The sequence below is a fragment of the Stegostoma tigrinum genome, chromosome 16 (assembly GCF_030684315.1).
Source record: "Stegostoma tigrinum isolate sSteTig4 chromosome 16, sSteTig4.hap1, whole genome shotgun sequence".
In the NCBI taxonomy this organism is placed as follows: domain Eukaryota; kingdom Metazoa; phylum Chordata; class Chondrichthyes; order Orectolobiformes; family Stegostomatidae; genus Stegostoma; species Stegostoma tigrinum.
In genome coordinates, this window is record NC_081369.1 from 40,031,122 (window position 1) to 40,037,121 (window position 6,000).

Below are 6,000 nucleotides of genomic sequence, written 5' to 3' on the forward strand. Positions count from 1 at the left end.
AGCCAATGTGGTATACTGCATCCACTGTACCCGGTGTGGCTTCCTCTACATTGGAGAAACCAAGCGGAGGCTTGGAGACCGCTTTGCAGAACACCTCCGCTCAGTTCGCAACAAACAACTGCACCTCCCAGTCGCAAACCATTTCCACTCCCCCTCCCATTCTCTAGATGACATGTCCGTCATGGGCCTCCTGCAGTGCCACAATGATGCCACCTGAAGGTTGCAGGAACAGCAACTCATATTCCGCCTGGGAACCCTGCAGCCTAATGGTATCAATGTGGACTTCACCAGTTTCAAAATCTCCCCTTCCCCTACTGCATCCCTAAACCAGCCCAGCTCATCCCCTCCCCCCACTGCACCACACAACCAGCCCAGCTCTTCCCCCCCACCCACTGCATCCCAAAACCAGTCCAACCTGTCTCTGCCTCCCTAACCGGTTCTTCCTCTCACCCATCCCTTCCTCCCACCCCAAGCCGCACCCCCATCTACCTACTAACCTCATCCCACCTCCTTGACCTGTCCGTCTTCCCTGGACTGACCTATCCCCTCCCTACCTCCCCACCTATACTCTCTCCACCTATCTTCTTTTCTCTCCATCTTCGGTCCGCCTCCCCCTCTCTCCCTATTTATTCCAGTTCCCTCTCCCCATCCCCCTCTCTGATGAAGGGTCTAGGCCCGAAACGTCAGCTTTTGTGCTCCTGAGATGCTGCTTGGCCTGCTGTGTTCATCCAGCCTCACATTTTATTATTTTGAATGGCATGCTAGCTTCATAGTTACATTTGAAAACCTTCACTAGCCCTGAAAGTAAGTTCATAATTGTGGCAATCAAATTTGTCCATAACAGTAAAATAAATTCATCTTTTTAAAATCTTTGATTTTAAGTTTTTCATTATTGTAGCTTCAAACTGAGTTCACCTGTGACCATTTATTTTGATATCTATATGTTTTAATTAAAAATAAAAAATGTTAAGTGCTTTGAGCTTCCTTGATGGCTGTGCCTGAATGATTCAATGTGATCGGCTACAAACATCACTGCCCTTCATTTGACTAGGTTTTAAATATCAATTTCTAACGGTGAAATCCACACAATTGAGATTGCCTGCAAAATTCTAGCAAGAACGGAAGCTTCTGTGTATGAATGCGCATAACAGTCACAAAAAGGGTAAAGTGACAGCTCAGACTGAAATAAATACTTAGGATTCAATAGCCATTTCAGAGACATGGCTGCAAGATGTTAAAAGTTGAAACCTGAATATTCATGAGTTCATGGTCATTCAGAAGAAAAGGAAGCTAGGAGAAGATGGAGCAGGTAGCTCAATTATTTAAGGATGTTATCTCTACAATAGAGAGAAATGCCAAGATTTAAAGACCAAGACATAGAATCGGTTTGGGTACGGATAAGAAATAGTTAAACAAATAAATTGCATGTGAGATAACAAGATGTAGAGCTGGATGAACACAGCAGGCCCAGCAGCATCTCAGGAGCACAAATGCTGACGTTTCGGGCCTAGACCCTTCATCAGGAAAGGGGGATGGGGAGAGGGTCCTGAAGGGAGTAGTTTACAGGAGCCCTTTCAGTAAATACTGTATAGGATAAACATGAAGAACTAATGGAGGCTTGTGAGCAAAGTATAGTGATAATCCTGAGTTGTTCAGTGGTTAGAATTGCTGCCTCAAAGCACCAAGGACCCAGGTTTGATTCCAGCCTTGGGCGATTGTCTGTGTGGAGTTTGCACATTGTCCCCATGTTTGCATGGGTTTCCTCCCACAGTCCAAAGATATGCAGGTTATGTGGATTAGCCATGGGAAATGCCAGATTATGGGGATAGTGTGGGTCTGGATGGGATGCTCGTTGGAGGATCAGGGTGGACTTGATGGGCCAAATAGCCTCTTTCTGCACCGTAGGGACTCTATGGTTCTGTATTTTAAATTACATATAGATTGGATGAACCAGATGGGAGAAGATGGAATAGAAGATGAATTCATCGAGTTTCTTAGTGGCAGTTTCTTAGCATAGCACATTGCAGATCCAATATGAGAAAAAGCTATTGGTAAAGTGCATTGGATAAATTAATATTAATTAATATCGCCATAGTTAAGAAACCCCTAAGCAATAATGGCAACCTCATTAAATTTCAGGAACAAGAACAGAAGTTGGTGGAAAAGCTCGGCAGGTTTGGCAGCACCTGAGGTGAAAAATCAGAGTTAATATTTCAGGTCTGGTGTCCCTTCCTCATTAAATTTCATATTCAGCTTGAGAGAAAAGAGCGATAATAGATGTTAAATTGAAAAAGGAGCAATAATTATGGGATGAAGATGGAACTTACCAACATGAATTAGGAAATTAGGTTAACGGATGGGACAATAGAGGTGGCAGATATTTACACTGCTATTTCGTAATACTCGGAAAAAATACATTCCAGAGACGAAGAAAGATTCTAGGGAAGAGATGCACCATCAATGGCTAACTAAGTAAGTTAAAGATGGTATTGCATTGAAAGCAAAATTATGCAGTTCCACAATGATTGGTTGGCAGGTTAAATGATTAAATAGAATGTAAAAGCAAAAAGAATGACAGAAGAGAAGTTAAAGTATGACAGAAAGTTAGCTAGAAAAAGTAAAAAAAGAGGGTTTTTAGTTATTTAAAAAAGAAAAGAATAACTAAAGCTAGTGTTGATCCTCTAGAGAATGAGTCTGCAGAATTAATAACATAAAATACAGAAATGGCAGGTGAATTGAAGAGCTTTTGAAGATACTTCTTTTTAGAGGACACAAAATTGTGGGAAAAAAAGTGAAAGGGAGGAACTTAAAATAATTACAAACATCATAAGAAAGGTTCTGAGAAAATTATTAGGTGTTGATATATTTCATCTTACGGTCTTAGAAGAAGTGGTAGCTTAGACAATTGATACATTGGTTGTAACTTTACAAAACTGCCTATACTTGGGCAAGGTCTCATCAGATTGGAGAATAGTGAATGTGACTCCTTTATTTAAGAAAAGAGGGTAACATATAATAGGAATTTAGGGACCTGTCATAGGGAAGATGCTGGAATCTATTAATAAGGTTATAGTAGAACACTTAGAAAATCCCAATTCGATTGGGCAGAGTCAAGATGTTTTTTGGAAAGCAAAAACATGCTGCTACATTTAATTGAGTTCTTTGAGGATGTACAAAGCAATGTAGAGTATATGGAGCCTGTGCCTATATTGTACTTGGATTTCCAGAAGAATCTTATCAAGCTGCCACATCAAAGGTCGCCGTACAAAATAAGAGCTCCTGCTAAAGGGGATAACATATTAGCATAGGTAGAAGATTAGTCTGCTAACATGATGCAGAGAACAAGCACAAATAGTTCACTTTTGAATTGGTAAGTTATAACAAGTGGAGTGGCAAAAGGATCAGTGCTGGGGCTCAATTATTTACCATTTATGTTAATGACTTGGATGAAGGGACTGAATGTATGGTTGTTAAATCTGCTAACAGAACAAAGAGAGTTTAACAAAAGTAAGTTGTGAAGATATCCTAAGCAAAGGAATATAGATAGATTGGGCACAAGGTTGGTAAATGGACTTTAAAGTGGGAAAATGTTTACTTGTTCACTTTGGTGAATGTATGGAAAAGTTGCGTATTATTTAAATGGAGAGAGACTACAGCACTCTGCATTGCACAGAGATGTGGGTGTCTGGCAAATGAATTACAAAATGTTAATAGGTAAAGCAAGTGACTAGCAAGGCAAATGGAATGCTTTTGTCTATTACAAAAGAGCGGAATATAAAAATGGGGAAGTTTTGCCACAATTGTACATGGTATTGGCGAGAACCCATCTAAGGTGCTGTGTGCCACAAATAGGATTCCAGCTATGATTGGGCAGATTGCACCTGCATTCACTATAGTTTAGAAGAATGAGACATGATCTTATGGAGACGGAACTTGCCTGGGGAGATAATGGCAGGATGTTTCCCTTTGGGAGAGGGACTAGATCTAGGAAACACACCTTGTAAATAAGTTGTCCCTCTTTCAATGGGAATAGGAAGAATTTCTTTCTCTTGGTTGGTTGTGGTTTTATGGAATTCTGTTCCCTTTATCATGGTGGAAACAGGAATGTAGAATATGTTAAGGCAGATGTAGTTAAATTCTTAACCTGCAAGGTTGTCAAATGATGAAGTGGATAACCAAGAATGTGGAGTAAATCTACAGTCACATCAGCCATGATTTGATTGAATGGTAGAATAGGCCCAAGGGGCCGAATGGCTTACTCGTATGCTCATTTGTGTGTTTGGCTGAGTCTACTGGCAAACATTGTCACTTCAACACTAACTGCAAAGTCCCGACCACGTAAATTGTATCCCAACAAAATATAGAACTACCAAAAGATAAGGAGTGAAGGCTTAAAAAAATTGATTTTTGTTACACATGTATTAGGTTACTATCACTCAGTACAGCAAAATAAAACATTTGAACTGGTCTCAGCAGTTCTGAGGTAGGGAGGACAATCAGGGCCAATGCATCTAACTACTATTCAGTGAATCCTGCTGGAAAATGTACTTGTTAACAAGTTGTACAGGAGAAGCTTGTGCTTGGCTGTGATAAAACTATAAAACTATAAATTAAACTTTTATAGCAAACTATAAATTACAATAATGAATTCATCAAATAGGCACAACAAGATTGAATTGTTTTGTTTGCCAAAATGTATAAAGTTGGCATATATAATACTAGCCCTATTGCCATCAACGCAGAGCACATTGATTCTTGGTTTAGTTTTTAGTTTATGGCAACCTGCCTAATAATATTCTTACTATCATTTATTCAAAAAAATGAATCCTAATCTGAGTTTAGCAAACTTTTTATAGGATTCCAGTTAAATTTATAATACTTAATAGCACAGCAATGTTTGTCACAACATTTGTCTATTTAATTTTTTATGTCCATAGTAGCCGAATTGCAAACCTTAAACTCACCATTATATTCGCATACAGATTTTTTTTAAACAGTTGGTGCAATAGCAGAGAATCTGCTAGGAATGACCTGATCACACCATATTTGGAAGACTTGACATTTACAAGTCTGTGTTGAATATTTTCTCGTCAGCATCTTCAGAGTTGTTGTTGCAATTCCATGGGGCAGGTGGGACTTGAACCCAGACTTCTTAGCGCAGAGGTAGGAACATTACCACTGTGACACAAGACCACCATTGAGCTTTATTTGACAATTGGCTTGTATTGACTCCAGGCGTACGGATGGATTGGAGTATCTGGCCTTGTTCTCATCAGAGCAGAGAAGACAGAGAGGATTTGAACAAGGCATTTAAAATCATGAGTAGTATACTGAGAAAATAGAACAAAAACTGTTCCCTTTGATGAAAGGACCAAGAACCATAAGACCCCACTTAAAGTAATTGGAAAATGGAAAAATGAGCTACATTAAGAACAATTTCTAAATCAGTGAATCATTATGGTTTGGAATGCATTGCCTGAAAGGATTGATGGAGACAGGTCAATTTGAGCCTTTCAAAGGGAAGTTCAATAACATTAATGCAGCACAAATGCTAGACAATGACATTTTCCCCAGTACAGTTAGGGATATGTAATAAATGCTGGCTAGCCATTGATGCACATATTCTGTGAAAATATAATAAAGAATGGCATATGAAGAAGTGTTCTGTAACTTTGACAACTTATGCCATCTTTGAACCAAAAGTGGTTCTGCATCATGTCCTAGGCACTTGACATCTGGCATTGTTTCCGTAGTTGTTTGCTTCTATTATCTTTGAAAACATATGTTGGAAAGTCCTCCTGACGCAGATACAGGACACCTCCCTATCTGCTCCAACATTGTCTTCAGTACAATATTGAGAAAACATGGAGGCCACTCTCTCCTATGTTGCACCATAATTTCATGTTTTCCAAGTCAGTTGCATTCTGCACTGCAACTGCTAGCAATGGCTCAAATCTAATGCACCTACCTGTCAAACATTGCAGGTTAGCTTTAAATGGT